The sequence below is a fragment of the Acomys russatus genome, chromosome 16 (assembly GCF_903995435.1).
Source record: "Acomys russatus chromosome 16, mAcoRus1.1, whole genome shotgun sequence".
NCBI classification, from domain to species: Eukaryota; Metazoa; Chordata; class Mammalia; order Rodentia; family Muridae; genus Acomys; species Acomys russatus.
The window spans coordinates 33,491,650-33,508,793 of NC_067152.1; the positions used below are offsets into that span (position 1 = coordinate 33,491,650).

General features: G+C 47.4%; 1 protein-coding gene and 1 non-coding gene across 2 annotated transcripts in view; both read right to left on the minus strand.

Moving 5' to 3' along the window:
* Pitpnc1 (phosphatidylinositol transfer protein cytoplasmic 1) overlaps window positions 1-17,144 on the minus strand; it is a 267,470-nt gene that overhangs the window by 212,303 nt on the left and 38,023 nt on the right. The gene's annotated exons all lie outside the window — the stretch shown is intronic.
* LOC127200929 (U6 spliceosomal RNA) lies at window positions 13,468-13,574 on the minus strand. The gene has a single exon (XR_007832145.1). It is a non-coding gene; the product is annotated as a U6 spliceosomal RNA (small nuclear RNA).

A 17,144-nucleotide genomic window follows, 5' to 3' on the forward strand; every position in this document is an offset into this window, starting at 1 on the left:
AACCAAAACACAAAACAGGGCCGCAGACGCAGCTCAGTTAGCAGAGTGCTTGCCCAACACACATCAAACTCCACCACCACCTATACCAGGCCTGTTGGCAACTTAGGAAGTAGAGACAGAGAATCAGAAGTTCAAGGCTAGCCCAGTCTACATAGCGAGTTCAAGGCCAGCCTGGGCTCGAGGGAGTCTGTCTCAAAACAGCAAGGCTGGCAAAGAATGTTTAGACATGGTTGGGTGTCATAATCGTCTTCTTACAACATAAAGGAGACATCACAAAAAACACTGCAAGATTCCCTGTGAATAAAGCAATATGAGACAAAAATGTTTTTAAAACTACTGCAGAAGCCCGATGGTTGGTGGCGCACACCTTTAATCCCAGCAGTCGGGAAGCAGAGGCAGGCAGATCACTGTGAGTTCGAGGCCAGCCCGGTCGCCAAAGCGAGTCCAGGACAGCCAAGTCTACACAGAGAAACCCTGTCTCGAAAAACAAAACAAAACCAAAAACTACTGCAGATATTGCAGATAGCACAGACCTAATGAATTCCCTAGGCATATTAGGTGAGTTTTGATCACTATATAAACAAACTTACAGAGAGCTGTGTCCTCATGATAAACAAGGCCCTGGTCCCAAGACTAACTGGGAACTGGCCAGGCAAGGACCATGGACCACACAGCACCAGCCAGGAAAACACCAATTCCAAGAACTGCACCACTATAAAGTAAGAAAACCCCAAGGCAGGGCCGACCAGGCTATACACCGCATACACTCTCCTTTGGCCTTAATTCCAAGTTAAAAAACCAATCAGCACCTAGTGTGTGTCTAAGCCCAACCAGGACATCATGTGACCAAGACAAAAGGCCAGGCTTCCCGAGAGATAGATGCCTGACAGGGCGCTGCCACTGCACCTGAATCTTGCAGAGCAGTTCATCAGTGTAATTAGAACAAAGTGCTTGATGGCAATCCTGCATGCTTTCACAGAGCAAGCCTGGAGAAATCTATCCACAGAGGGTGGGCCTCTGCCAGGACTGCAATTCAATTACGGTCCTGCAGCCCATCCCCCCCCCCCCCCCCCCATGAGAACTCAGAAAGAACAGCAGCAGCTAAGCCCCCAGCAAGACTCCGTGTTGCTGGCCAAGGATGAAGCTTCTTGGTCACCTGGTCTTCTAAGTAGATCTAATGAATGTTTTTAAAGGAGTATAGGAAGCAGGATGCGGGAAGAGAGGCCTGTAATCCCAGCGGGGACGGGAGGCTCATGAGTTGAAGGCCAGCCTGGGCTAAAGAGTGAGATCCTGTTCCAGAAGCACCAAAAACAAAACCAAAATCAGGAGTGGTGGTGCACAGGTGTAACGCCAGCAGAAGCTGTAAGCCCGCTGTGCTCCCCAATAAGCCCGCTGTGCTCCCCGCCAAGGCCATCCAGGTGAGCGAGGGCCACACAGCAAGACCCTGACTTTAAAAAAAAAAAAAAATAGCAGGGCTAGGAGACTGGGGAGATGACACAGTGGGTAAGAGCACTTTCAAGAGGACCTGAATTCAAATCCCCAGCACCTATGTAAAAGCAGAGCGTGGCACCCTAATCACTCTAACCCCAGTGCTGGAGGGTGGGGTTAAAGTGGAAGGTAGACAGATCCTACAAGCCTGCTGGGCAGCCTGCCTGGCCGGAGCAGTGAGCTTTGGGTTCCACAAGAGACTGTGTCTCAAAATGATAACGTGGGAAGAGAGGCTACCTGCTGTCTTCCTCTGGCCTCACCGTTCACACACGTGTATGTATGTATGTATGTATGTATGTATGTATATACACGCACATACCAGGAAAAGAATGGGTTTGAAACATGACTGTATGTGTCTAGACTTGTGGCACAAAGTAACCCCACACAAAAATAGCAACTAAATGAATTTGTGCACACACACACACAGACACACACACACCAGAAACCAGTACTGTAGAACCCACGAACATTTACAAGGGCCTATAGAGAAATCAGAACACAGCTGGGACGGTGGTGCACATCTGCAACCCAGCATTGGAGAGGTGAAAACGAGTGGATCAGTAAGGCAAGCCATGGCTACAAAGAAAGTTCAAGGTCAGCCTAGGCTACCTCGTATTTCAAAGAGTAGGGGAGGGGAGGGAAGGAGGAGAATAAAGAAAGAGGACAATAAAGAAAGACGTCAAGAATAAAAATAATGGAGCCAGGGTTGGTAGCACACACCTTTAATCCCAGCGCTCGGGAGGCAGAGGCAGGCAGATCACTGTGAGTTCGAGGCCAGCCTGGTCTACAAAAGCTTGAGGCCAGCCTGGTCTACAAAATCAAGTCCAGGACAGCGAGTACTGTTACACAGAGAACCTGTCTCAAAAACCTTTAAAACTAATAATAATAAAAATAATGATGAATAGTGATGAAACCTAGTTTTTAAATTATATTTTACTTATTTACTGTGTCTGTGTGGGTCCTAAGAATCAACAGCCTGTTGGACTTGCCAGCAAGTGCCCTTATCCACTGAACCATCTTGTTACCCTAAATGCCTTTTGGGGGAGGAGGGGTTGAAACAGGTTTTCTGTATAGTCCTGACTGTCCTTGAATTCAAAGAGATCCTTCTGCCTTTGCCTCCTGGGTGCTGGGATTAAAGGTGTGCGCCACCACTGCTCAGCTAATGCATTATTTTATACAGACACTATACGCTGGTGGAGCCTGGAGTGGCAGTGCACATCTATAATGCCAGCACTAAGTAGGTCTAAGAAGGTGAAGACAGAAGAATCAGGAGAACAAACTAGCGTTAGGTCCATATTGAGTTGAAGTCCAGCCTGGGCTACATGAAATTTACTCAGAAATGCATGTACATGCAAACACAACAAATGCTAATAGAAATATATACATACAAACTTACATATATATGTACATATATTTTTTTTAAAACGAAAGAAATCAAGATTGGGGAGGTTGTTTTGTTATTTAGGATCACAGGAAACAATGTTCTTAAAGCCTGTCATGAAGTTTCGAGAACACAGCAAGTTCAAAAAAAACATCATCTTGTGCTCTAGAGACCTTCCTTTTCAGGAACACCCTGCTTCTGGCTTCCTGCGTGCAGCAGATAGTCGCTTTCGGGGAGGGCTAATCCCTCTGGGTGGGTGTGGTGAAGCGCGCTAAAAACCCACGCAGGCTGAGGGGAAAGAGACCTACGCAGTGACACCTGAAATAAACACTGGCAAGAAAGCCAGAAACGGAAGACCAAAGAAGAAGAGTTTGTCATGGTGGTGGCACCTTCCTTGTTCACACGGATGTGGGGACGCACAACTGTATGCTTGCGATTCTACGGTCTGCCGTGCTGGGTGAGGGACAGTGGGTATTAGTTGAGCGGACAGAGGAACATCGTTTGAAGGCTTGAGGTGCAGCTCAGTAGCAGCAGCCTGCTTGCTCAGCATGCTCCACAGCCTGGGTTGGACACTCAGGTTTTACAAATTGCCCTGTAGCTGAACAGAAGCACATGAGGTCTATTTTAAGAGCACCCTTTCCTTATTCTCTCCTGCTGCTCCATGCTCACGTCTTCATTAGTATCTCTAGCCAAAACCACAATTTGGAGGCTGCAGACTCACTGCTGCAAACTTACTGGACAACTAAGGAATATTTTCTACAGCCAAACCACCAGGCAAGCTAGGGACCGTGTTATGAATAAGGGTTGGCAGAGGCTGATGGGATGTAAAAGGATGGGGGTGGGGGGGTCCCACAAAACACCGAGAGGAAAGCTTGACAGAACACTGACAGAAATCTCTATGGAGCCGGACATGGTGGTACACACTTGTAAAACACCTGGGAGGTGGAGATGGAAGACGAGTTGAAGATCATAGTGGGCTTAAGTCCGTCCTGGGTCATAAGAGATCCTGTCTCAAAAACACAGAACAAAAGCCAGGCGTGGTGGCGCACGCCTTTAATCCCAGCACTCGGGAGCCAGAGGCAGGTGGATTTCTGTGAGTTCGATGCCAGCCTGGTTTACAAAGAGAGTCCAGGACAACCAGGACTGTTATACAGAGAAACTCTGTCTCAAAAACCAAACAAACAAATAAACAAAAACAGAACAAAACCCAACCAAACAAAAATATCATTAAAGAGACAGTTTAGCGTGAAGTAGAAATACATAATGAACTTCTGCCAACAGTAAATCTTGCCTCCCAGAGCACTAGAGAGACTTAATGATCCAGAAAGAGAAAGTCACCACTGATAAACTTCCTTGAATTCTTAATTTTTTAATAAACCTGATTGCTGCGGCTCTAAAGGCAGCTCTTCTTCAGATGGATAAAATGAGGCACAGCAGGTCAGTGAGGTGGCTGTGGGTGGGGGGTGGGGGGCAGTGGCAGTGGTGGTAAAGGCACTTTCCAAGCCTGAGTTGGATCCCAAATGCTGACTCTTAAAACTGTCCTCTGATCTTCACATGTTAGAAATAGTGCACGTGAGGCTGGAGAGATGGCTCAGTGGTTAAGAGCACTGGCTGCTCTTCCAGAGGTCCTGAGTTCAATTCCCAGCACCCACATGGTGGCTCACAGCCATCTATAATGTGATCTGATGCCCTCTTCTGGTGTGCATGAAGACAGTGTACTCATATACATAATAAATAAATCTTAAAAGAAAAATGTGGTGCATGTGCAAGTACATGCGCGCGCACACACACACACACACACACACACACACACACACACACACCGAATAAATGTAAATTAAAAAAACAACTTGGGGGCTGGAGAGATGACTCAGTAGTTAAGGGTACTCTTAACTACTCTCCTAGAGGACCCAGGTTCAAATCCCAGCACCCACATGGCAGCTCACAGCTGTCTCTAACTCCAAGATCTGACACCATCAGATAGACATACATGCAGGCAAAACACCAATGCACATAAAATAGGGGTAAATAAACAACAACAACAAAAAAAACCCCACAACAACTCAACGAGGGCTAAGGACAGAGCTCAGTTGGTACAGTGCATGCACAAAGCCCTGGGTTTGACTTCCCAACACCAGACATTATGGTACCAATTGGAGTTCAAATGCAAGCCTGGGCTACATAAGATACTGTCACAAAGCATCAAAGCCAACAACTGAAAACCAACCTTGGCACTTTCTTTTTTATAACGATAACTGATTGATTAACAAGCATTTCTCAAACACAGGAAAATGATTAAAAAAAAAAAAAAATGGTTTAAGACCAGCCACGAGCCATGCCAGTGCTACTCAGGACATGCTCTCATTAAGACAGATGGACACACTCTAACCAGGATGCCGAGGCCATGAGACACTGTCACAAGTGAGGGAGAGTAACCGAAGCCTGGACGAACCAAGCATCCATCAGGCGCTCGTGATTACTACGAGGACAGGTGAACTGGTTCCCATCTACCCGCCTTGCTCATGCGAAGGAAGGAATCAATCTTCCATCCTCAAGGCAAGCCTTCAACCATTAACATTTTCCACAAAGCGTCAATCCAATCAGATTATATATATATATATATATATATATATATATATATATATATATATATATATATATATATATATATATATATATATTTGCCTGGAATGTTGCTGCCAAGTGTTAAATATCATTTATTTTTAGCTGTGGGGGTGATGGGATCAGTGTTAACAGCCTCCCCCCACCCCCACCCCTGTCCCCCCCATGAGAATAATCAGTTCACAGCCAAGCCTGAGGTGCAGCCATGTTCACGTGGGAGGATGACTGTGGAAGATGGTAAACAGCTCACACCCCTGGTAAGGAGTAATACTAAGAAAGCGTGTGGCACAGCAGGGGAATAAAGCAACCGGCATGGAAGAGCTGAACCTGGAGGATTAACACCCACAAGCGTGAGTGGAAGGAAAGCAGGCCAGTGTGGTGCCTCCTTAGGGTTAGGGCACAGGGTGGCATCCTCCACCCTGCAGGATTCAAGCCTCATGAGCTTTCGGTTTGCTACAAATAGTGTCTGGGCAGTGCTTAGCACCCATATGAGTTTCCCAAATGAGTAAGAATTTGAGCTGTGTGTAGGTGGCATATAGTAAGAACAGGCCAGTTGGTAGACAGCTTGCCTAACATGCATGATGCCCTGGATCCCAGTCCCAGAACCTGACAAACCAAGTGTGGTAGCTGACACCTGCAATCCCAGCATGAGTGAGGTGGAAACAGAAAAAATAGAAGCTCAAAGTTACTCTCAGCTACGTAGTGAGTCTGAGGGTCACCCTGGGAGGCATGACACCCGTCTCAGCAGTATTTTCTTTTTTTTTTAAATATTTTATTAATTTATTCATATTACATCTCAATTGTTATCCCATCCCTTGTATCCTCCCATTCCTCCCTCCCTCCTATTTTCCCCCTTCTCCCCTTCCCTATGACTGTGACTGAGGGGGGCCTCCTCCCCCTGTCATAGGGTATCAAGTCTCTTCTTGGTAGCCTGCTATCCTTCCTCTGAGTGCCACCAGGCCTCCCCATCCAGGCGACATGGTCAAATATGGGGCACTAGAGTTCATGTGAAAGTCAGTCCCCACTCTCCACTCAACTGTGGAGAATGTCCTGTCCATTGGCTAGATCTGGGTAGGGGTCTCAGCAGTATTTTCAAGAGAGAGAAATGGTTCCATGGGTAGAGAGACTTGCTGCCAAGCCTGACAACCCAAACTTACATGGCAGGAGAGAACTGACTCCCACAAGTTGTCCTCTGACCTCCACATGCAAGCTGAGGCTCCAGAGTGAAGGAGAGGGGAACTCAATTAATTATTATCAATGAATTCGATTCAACTAAAATACCATACCCACTGAGTGGTTAGTGGCGCACACCTTTGAACCCAGCACTCGGAGTCAGAGGCAGGTGGATCTTGGTGAGTTCAAGACTAGCCTGGTCTACAAAGTGAGTTCCGGGACAGCCAAGGCTACACAGAGAAACTCTGTCTTGAAAAAAAAAAAACAAAAACCAAACTCAAAAACAAAAAAAACCCCACACCACTACCCTTACCCAGGATTTAGAAAGAAATATATGCCATTTGTATGCAAATTAAGTAAATCTGTTTGTTTTGGGACAAGGTCCCAAGTAGCCCAGGCTAACCCCATACTCGATATTCTGCATAATGTTCAGGGTTAGCATTAAATTCTTGACTGTCCTACATTCACTTCCCAATTGCCAAGGTTACAGGCATGCATCACCACACCTGGATCCAACTACGTTTTAGAAAAGCACCACGATATGTAAAAACAGGACTTTTCCCCCTACACAAATAGAATATATATTCAAACGCACTTCTCACTCCACTGTGCCATACTCATAAAATCGGAAGAAGTTTCTGGTAGTCCTATGCAGGCATCAGTTAACTAGAGAGTGCAACTTGTCATCTGGAACTCCCTGTGCAGACCAGACTGGCCTCAAACTCAGAGATTTCCCCCCTGCTCCTGCCTCTCAAGTGCCAGGATTAAAGGCGTGGTGGTCCATGGGTTCTTTGTGACACACGTGTCAACTGGACACGTCCTAGAATCACCTGGGGAGTCAGACTGAACTGTCTGCGATGGGTTGGCCTGTGGGTGTGTCTATGGGAGACTGTCCACTATAGGCAGCATCATTCCCCTGGAGGGGGTGGGATGCAGTGTGGAGCTGCGTTAAGGATAGGGAAACAGAGCTGAGGGCAAGCAAGCAAGCCTGCATTCACGTCCCTCTGCTCCTGACTGGGGGTGGGATGTGACCAGGCCCTTCGAAGTCCCTCCCCTGACCTCTCCACAATAATGAGCTGTGATCTGGACCTAGGAACTGAAATATACTTTTTTCTCCTCTAAATTGCTTCTTGTCTGGGTATTTTTATCACAGCAACAGAAATGAAACTGGGGATGGGGTGGGGGGGGGGGGGACTGATGATTTTCCTCTTTCTAGAGACATTCTTTTCCAACGCGTCTGTGAAGAGCTGAGAGCTGTAGCTGGATGGCCAAGAGGTGAAGGGTTGATGTGAGGCTAATCTCAGGGAAGCGCATCTCAGGGCTACAAGGAATCCATTCAAGGCTCTTCTGATAAAGAAGCTATGATGGCCAAACCCAAAGGAGGAAGCACGGAGTCTGCCACGTGTGCCACACAGGCTGGATGACAGGGAATCTGAGCCCCACTTTTGATTTTTGGGGTTTTTGTTGTTGTTGTTGTTGTTGTTTTGGTTTTGGTTTTTTGAGACAGGGTTTCTCTGTGTAGCCTTGGCTGTCCTGGACTCACTTTGTAGGCCAGGCTGGCCTCGAACTCACAGCGATCCACCTGCCTCTGCCTCCCAAGTGCTGGGAGCGCCACCACGCCCAGCTTCTGAGGGCCGCTTTTGAAAGAACCACAGAATTCCCTTACTCCCCCCCCCCGACCCCGACCCAGCCTCCCCCCACCCACCCAAAACAAAGTGTCTCTGTGTAACCTTGGCTGTCCGGGACTTGCTTTGTAGACCGGGCTGGCCTCGAACTCACAGAGAGCCACCTGACTCTGAGTGCTGGGATTACAAGCTCCAGGCCTGTTGCCACCCTGCCGACTCTCCTTCCTCCTTTTAGCAACTTTCCTTTCTGCATCCTCGTCCATCAGACCACTGAATGGTAAACCCACGAAGACATGCCTGGATGATGCACACACACCCTCGCACAAACACAGGAAAACCCCATAGGTTAGAAGTGCTAGCAGGCATAGTATACCCTTCTATAGGAAACCTAAGTCCTGTGCCTGCTGGGTGAAGTCACAAGGGTGTTCTGGGCAAATGTCACCTCTCTAGGATGAGGGTCGTACCTAGGATGAGGGTCATACCTAGAGATGGGGGAAGGGAGGCCTCCTCGTCTGAGGATTCCGATATTCAGCAAGTCAAAGGTGGGAAATACTCTACTTTAAAAATGTGTCGGGGGGCAAGGGAGATGGCACAGCTGATAAACTAGAGTCCATGAAAAAGGCCAGAGGAGGTGGTGAGCCTATGATCCTAGCGCTCCTGCTGCACCATGGGAGAAGGAAAGAGGAAATCCATCTGGAATTGGGAGTTCAGGCTGGCCTGGAGTATGCAAAGCTGCAAAACAAACAGGCGATACCGTGCCTCCCCAAGGCAGGAGGAACCCACTCCTGAAAGTTGCCTCTGACCTCCATGCATGTGCTATGACACCCACAATAATGCAAAAAAAAAAAAAAAAAAAAAAAAAAATGCTGTCAAAGCTAAAGAAAAGATGCAGCATATAAGCAAGTCCAGAATTAGGATATACCCCACCCCCCCCCCCTCCCCGAATCCCCCTGAACACCAGGTACGCAAAGATGTGCGCACATATGTGCAAACGCGTACACACACATGCACACACACATTAAAGAAAACGTATTAGTACAGCCACCTAGAGATGGATGTAGATGAGAAAACAATACAGGGAGTTGGAGCATCTTCAGATTCTGGTACCCTCAGAGGTCCAAGAAGCTTCCTCAGATGACAGAGAACAGTTTTATTGACATTAATGTATTATAATAATACTTGTAATTAGAGTCAGAGCAAAGTCCTTTTCCAATTTATATTAAATGGTCTGAAAGCCAAACTGAAGCTTCAGGACCCACCCTGAGAATGCCTGTTAAATACAATCCTGTGTTCTAAGGGGCTTTTATACTCAACCTGCCACAAAAAAAAAGCTTCCGAGCTACCGTGGCGGACGCTGACTCACCCCTTCACCAGCCAGCACACCTCCAAGAAGAATCAATGCAGTTAGCAGCTTTGCAGGCAGACAGGTAAAGCATAGCTCTTCCTTACCTAATTCCTTCTCAAATTAAAATTTTACAAATTGGGGGCTGGGGGGGGGGGTGTGGGGAAGAGATGGCAGAGTAGGTGGAGTGGTCTCAAGAAGAGGGACCTGAGCTCGAGCCCCCAGCACCCACGTTAAAAAGACAAACTAAAAAGCTGAGCCCATGGGTCCAGAGAGGTGCTTAGTGGTAAGAGTGTGAGTTGAAGCTGGGTGTGGTGGCGCACGCCTTTAATCCCAGGACTCGGGAGGCAGAGGCAGGCGGATCACTGTGAGTTCGAAGCCGGCCTGGTTTACAAAGCAAGTGCAGGATAGTCAAGGCTACACAGAGAAACCCTGTCTCCAAAAAAACAAAACAAAACAAAGAAAAAGAGTGTGTGTCACTTGTGCAGAGGACCTAGGTTCAGTTCCCAGCATCCACATGGCGGCTCACAATCTATCTGTATATAACTCAAGTGTCAGGAGAATCCACACCCCTCCTTCTGGCCTTTGCAGGCACCAGGGATGCCCATGGTACACATGCATACATATAAGAAAACACTAATTTATACACATAAGATAAAAACAAATAAATTATTAAACAAAGAAAGAAGAGGAAGAAAGCACTAGACCAATAAAAACAAAGTGTAGATCTCTGGCCCATACACATACATGCAGAGAAAGAAAAGGAAATTTTAATTTAATTAAAAAAATCTTTTAATTCAAAATTAAAAAGCATCAAACTCAGTTGGTGGCGCATGCCTGTAATCCCAGCACTCAGGGAGGAGGGGGCAGCAGATCTTTGTGACTTTGAGGCCAACCTGGTCTACAAAGCGAGTCCAGGACAGCCAAGGCTACACAGAGAGACCCAACAAACAAACAAACAAAAAACCCAAACAAAAACATCAAACTCAAGTCTGTCTCTCCCATCCCCCAGTGCTACACACTGGCAATTAAACAATACCAAAACGCATGACTGTTCGTGCTAGGGCAAGCTTGGGATGTGGTATTTGGTTTTCTCCCTGCCGATCCCTTTACACTCTGAGAGAGGATGTTGGCACATCCTTTCTTCAGATGACTTGGGTGAAGCCATCCTGGTGACAGGCAGGATTGAGTCATACTTCCTGCAAGTTACACCAGCTCACCTTGCCTGAGTTCTGAGGGTTCACAGATCCTTGGCTCACCATCTCTCACACCCATGAGTCTTAACCTGAGGTCATTTCCTGTTGGCCTCGTGTATCACTTACTTGTAGAATTGGATTCTTGCTATTATTTCTGGAAGGCTTCTCATTTGCCTTGGCCAGGTCAGGCTACACACCCATTAAGGAAGGAGCTGCTGGCTCACTCACCTGCGTGTCTGTATTCCCAGAACCTGACCAATATTCATGAGGTGAATGGATGCTCTACTTCAAGGCAACAGCAAAATTAAGGTAACTTCCAGAACACCAAAGGTTGGGGCTTTTTATTTCATATAAAGCAATTTAGGAGCAGCCATAGTCTGGGCAGGGGTGTCCATCTGCTAATGCAACCTGGCTTTTCCCAAAACCACATAGTAAAAAGGGATTATAGCGGCACACACTTTTAGTCCAAGCCTTGGGGAGGCAGAGACAGGTGATTCTCTGAGAGTTGAAGCCAGCCTGGTCTACATTGTGAGTTCCAGGACAGCCAAGGCTACATTAAGTAAGACTTTGTCTTTTTTTTTTTCTTTTTTTTTCTTTTTTTAAGATTTTGTCTTAAAAAGAACTAGTTATCATCTCCTCTCGCTGGCGCTGAGGTAAAGGGATCGATTATCCTTCACATGGCCCACAGTGGGGAAGAAACCAGGGGTGAGGGGGTGAGAAAGGCTAGAAGGTGAGCTGGCCTTGCTCTGCCTGTTCTGTTCTTCTGGAAACCCTCCTCTCAGTGTACCTGGATAGAAGGAAGGCAAGCAGGGATGCACAGATGTCTCCTCAAGTGTTAGCTTCCTCCTCTCAAGTGTTATCTTTCCCCTCCCCGTCCCCCCCCCCATGGCCAGCAGGGCCCTCCTGAGTCCCCAGGAGAGACAGGCACCCAGCATTATTCCCATTAACTGTGTGGATGGCAGTTACTTATGGCTGATGAAAGCCTCAGTGGCTTCAAAGTGAATTCGGCGGCGCCCCAAGCATCTGGTGTATGGAAGTATAAGGAAAGGGCTATTGATTGGATCAGAGAAAATGCTGGAAAACAAGCCCAGTGCCAAGACACTAAGTGCGTCTATGTTGAGGCTGGCGTAAAGGAGATGTCTAAGTAGCTAAAAGCACTGGCTGCTCTTAAGGAAGACCAGAGTTCGATTCTCTGCTCCCATGTGGCGACTCACAATCGGCTATAATTCCAGTTCCAAGGGATCCAAAGTCATCTTCTGACCTCCTCAGGCACACATAGTACACGTGTAGAAGATTGAAGTCTCTGTCCCCTGACCACCACATGAATGGTAGAACTCAAGTGTGCCTACACACAGACACACGGACATAGAGGGAGAGAGGGAAGTGAGGGGAAACGAGAGAGGGCAGACAGATAGAAGGAAAAGTAAAATTGAAAAAAACAGAGTGGCAGCCAGACACACATCTGTAATCCCAACACTCGGGAGGCAGAGGCAGGTAGATGTGTGAGTTCAAGGCCAGCCTGGTCTACAAAGTGAAGTCCAAGACAGCCAAGGCTGCACAGAGAAACCCTGTCTTGGAGGGAAAAAAAGAAAGAAAGAAAACTGGAGCAGCTAGTTAAGATGTACTCTTGAGAATGAAGGCCGTGTGTAGTAACACTTTTGCTTATGGCTCTATTTGGTCCCAATAACAGGTGGGACACTCAGCCATTCCAGAGAATATTCCATTGAAGGCCTTCAAATCATATTTAATACAAAGCATGTCATAAAAAGATTCACTAATCACTGATTGAGAAAACACATTCCCTGCATGAAATGTTCTCTTAGCACTGATCTGAAAACACACTGCTATTTTGGTCACCCTCCAGAAGATCAAAGACAGCCTGGAGTCCGAAGTACAGAACTGGAAGCCAAGGGTTTTCCATCTCTGCCTGTCAGGTATGATGGTTCTAGAACAAAATGTTTTATGTGGTAATGATTCGATAGAGAGCTTATTTAAAAAAGGGGGGGGTGGACAGCATCCTTTACTCCTTAGGATTTCCCAGACATGATATTTAAGGCCTAAAACGGCAAAGAATGGCAAGCAGGTATGAATGACTAGCTGTCTACGGGACAAACAGAGCATCACTTAAGACAGGAGGAGCCACACCCTTGCCTCAGCAGTTTGAGATGATGCCTGCAGGATAGGAAACAGACAATTTTCCCCGTCTCTGTCTGTTTTTCCCAACTTTCTTGCTATCTTCCTGTTGCTTCCCCCCTCCACGCCCCCTTAAGCATCCTTTTAAAGTGGAAAGCTGGAGTTTTTCTTTCTTTCTTTCTTTTTCTTTTCTTTTCTTTCTTTCTTTCTTTTTTTTTTTTTTTTTTTTAAAGATTTATTTAGTTAGTTGGTTTACAGTGTTCTGGCCTGCACAGCAGAAGAGAACACCAAATCTCACAGATGGTTGTGAGCCGTCATATGGTTGCTGGGACTTGAACTCATGATCTTTGGAAGAGCAGCCAGTGCTCTTAACCTCCGAGCCATCTCTCCAGCCCCAAGCTGGAGTTTCTTACTGTCGATTCAAGTCCTGTGTTAACCCAGACCATATGGTTGGTTTTTTTGTTTTTTGTTTTAATATATTTTATTAATTTATTCATATTACATCTAAAAAATATGGAACGCTTCACGAATTTGCGTGTCATCCTTGCGCAGGGGCCATGCTAATCTTCTCTGTATCGTTCCAATTTTAGTATATGTGCTGCTGAAGCAAGCACAACCATATGGTTGTTATTCACTGTATTTTTTGTTGTTTTTGTTTGTTTATTTGTTTGTTTGTTTCTCTGTGTTAACAGTCCTGGCTGTCCTGGACTCCATTTGTAGACCAGGATGGCCTTGAACTCACAGAGATCTGCCTGCCTCTGCCTCTTGAGTGCTAGGATTAAAGTTGTGCACTACCACACCTCGCAGGACATTTATTCACTGCATTTTAAAAATTATTTGTTTATTGTTATTTTATGTGCACTGGTGTTTTTCCCCTGCATGTATGTCTGTGTGAGTGCATCAGATCCCTTGGAACTAGAGTTACAGACAGTTGTGAGCTGCCATATGGGTGCTGGGAATTGAACCCAGTTCCTCCGGAAGAGCCTGCCCTCTTTACTGCTGAGCCATATCTCCAGTAACCACATTTTTCCCCTTAAGGACAGAGTCTCATGTATTCCAGGCTGCCCTGGAACTCAATTTTAGCCAAGGATGGCCTTGAACTCCTGCCTTCCCCTAACCTCCCTAGTACCGAAGTTACAGGCAAATTATCAACCTGTTGGTTAGTTTTAGTTCTTACTTTTTCAATTTGACACAGACTAGAGTCATCTGGCAAGGAGGATTTATTTTGTGTGTGTGTGTGGGGGGGGTCTCTGTGTAGCACTGGCTGTCCTGGACTCACTTTGTAGACCAGACCTCAAACTCACAGTGATCTGCCTGCCTCTGCCTCCCAAATGCTGAGATTAAAGGCGTGTGCCACCATCCCGAGCTGCAAGGAGGATTTTCAACTGAGAAAATGTCTCCATCAAACTGGCCTGTAGGCAAGTCTGTGATTAATATTTGATGTGGAAGAGGCCAGTCCACTAGAGGCAGTGCCACCTCTGGGCAAAGGGTCCTGAGCTGTAGATGAAAGCAGGCTAAGCAAGCCATGACAAACAAGCCAGCAAGCAGCATTGCTCCAGGACCTGGTCCCAGGATCCTCCGCTTGGAGTTCCTGCCCCAACCCCTCTCTTGTGAGAAGGGATTAAACCCTTTCCTCCCCAGGTTGTTTTTGGCCTTGGTCTTTATCACTGCAATAGAAAGAAGCAAAGTAGGCCTGACTGTGGTGGTGCACACCTTGATTCTCAGCGCTCAGGAGGCAGAGGCAGGTGGATCTATGTGAGTTTGAGGTCAGCTCGATCTGGAAAACAAACGAAAGAAAGGACACTGGGGCGACGGACATGGCCAATGTAGGCAGTGCTGGGGGCCAGGCTCAGGCTTTATTCTCAAAGGCAGGCTTTCTACCAACTGAGCTATGTCCCCAGACCCCTTCCTCTCCTGGGGGACCTTGCTTAACAGTAGCTGGTTACTTTGTAATGCCCACCCAAGCCCAAGCAGCAGAAAGTTCTCACAGGCTGGGAGGTGCCCAAGAACAACCCACGCATCTGCAGAGTCCGTTCTCTGTCCAGGGCTCTTTTGTCATCAGGACTTTACCAAGCAAAATTCCCAAGACAGCACCTTCCTTGGTGGCTGCAGCTCTCCCCCCACCCCTACCCCCTGCACCCAATTTTCTGCTTCTTTCCCTCGGGCTTCTTAGACTATGAAAAAAAAATCTGCTTACCTACCCAAAGAATAAAAATTGCAATTCTCCTGCGATAGGGACTTTTTGCATAAAACAGTGAAATCCCATTTTCCTGCATCATAATTTTTAGGTCGCTACTTACTCAGCAGACTGACAATATTGTGCTTAGGTATGAAAAAAGGTCTTCTCCAATGACAGGCAGAGCAATGCTGTGGTGAACAGGCCCACTTGACTGCTGGGAAATAGTCTTGGGTGAAAATAGGCATTGAGAGATAGGGGAATGAGCAAATTTTAATCTACTGCCTAGTCATCACCCGGTGATAACAAGGCCTTGTATCTGCGAGCCACGAGCCCCAGATCATCTATTGGGAAGAAGACTTCCCAATGTGCTGCCTCAGCTCCCTGACTTGGACCAGTCAGAGCTCCCATGCCTGAGGAAAACCACAGCAGTGTTTTCTGACGGCAGGGGTGTGTTATCACTAGAAGTTGGGAGGGGCTCAGTTGGTAGAGCATGGGACTCTTAATCCCAGGGTCGTGGGTTCGAGCCCCACGTTGGGCGCCAGATGTTGACTCTGTTTCTTAGCAATTAAACTTTATTATGCAACCCAACTAGCTTATACAAGAAGGAAAAAGGTTAAAGGGACAAAAGAGTGAACCTTCCGGTAGCCGTTCCACGGACGGGTCCTTAGGTGTCTCTCTGGCTTGCGTGCTGGTCCAGCTCGTCCGCTGCCCCCGCACGCTCTCTCTGCCGCCGACTTTGTTATTCTCTCTTCCCTAACTCCTTCAGTCACGTGGGAAGGACCGGCTCCTTCTCCCGGTGAGGGTCCATTAGAAAGACAATAATCCAGGTGGGGTTCCCAGGTCTGCTTCCTGAATTCCAGACCCAGGATGGCTCCACTCAGTCTGTCACAAGGTATTCATGGGGTGCCCCAAGGGTAAAGCCCGCCAAGACTGCTCCCACCTGTGACAAAGCTTAATCCTTCCCACAGGGACGGCTTACATTAAAAAGTGCTTGCCTTTCAATCATGAGGACCTGAGTTGGGTGCCCATAAAAAGCCACGCATGATGATATGTGCTTATGACTCCAGTGCTGGGGAAGCAGACAAGGAGTGCATCCGAGGAGCTCGCTGGCCGGCCAGCCTAAGTAGTGAGCCCCAGGTCCCGGGAAGAGAGCCTGTCTCAAAAACAAGGCTGGGGCTGAAGAGATGGCTCGGCAGTTAAGAGCACTTGCTGCTCTTTCAGAGGAACTGGATTTGGTCCCCAGAACCGACAAAGTAGCTTGCAACATGCAACATACCCTCCCCTTAACTCCAGCTCCACAGGAATCTGATTCCTTCTGGGCTCTGCGGGCACTGTACACACGTGAGGCACATACACACATTCAGGCAGTCATACACATACGTAAAACACAAATAAACACACACACACACACACACAGAGAGAGAGAGAGAGAGAGAGAGAGAGAGAGAGAAGTGCTACAGTAAGAATCATCGATTGAGAAGTAACTTTAAAAAGTGTACAACAAATACAGGGCAGTGGGTGCCATTCAGGCATGTGTGCCTACAGCTCCCAGTTCTATCTCTAGCATAGGAAGGTGGGGGGAGGTAGGGGTTCAAATACAATACAAATCCACAGCAGAGGGAATCCAAGTCACAGAGCTAGGGAAGTAACCCAGGGCCATAGTGCTCGGCCAGCACAGACAAGGCCCTGGATTCCAGCCTCAGCACCAAGCCCAAGTGGAGGAAATGTTCTTCCAGGACTTTAGACACTACACATGTGCCACACAGTGGGCTTTAAGAGACCCAGGAGGACTGGCAAGCAAGGGGTCACCCTCATGTGAGTCATGCGCAGGGGAGATGTGTTGCCTTGGCCTTCCTTGTACTGTGTTCAAGAACCAGGAGGCTCCTGGAGCTATGACAGTTTCCTTTCCAGGGTACGGAGCGCTGCAGTAAGTCACTCTTGCACGGTGGTGATACGGGTGCCAAGCTGAGCTGCCTGTGGACCGGCACAGTACAAGCTGAATTTC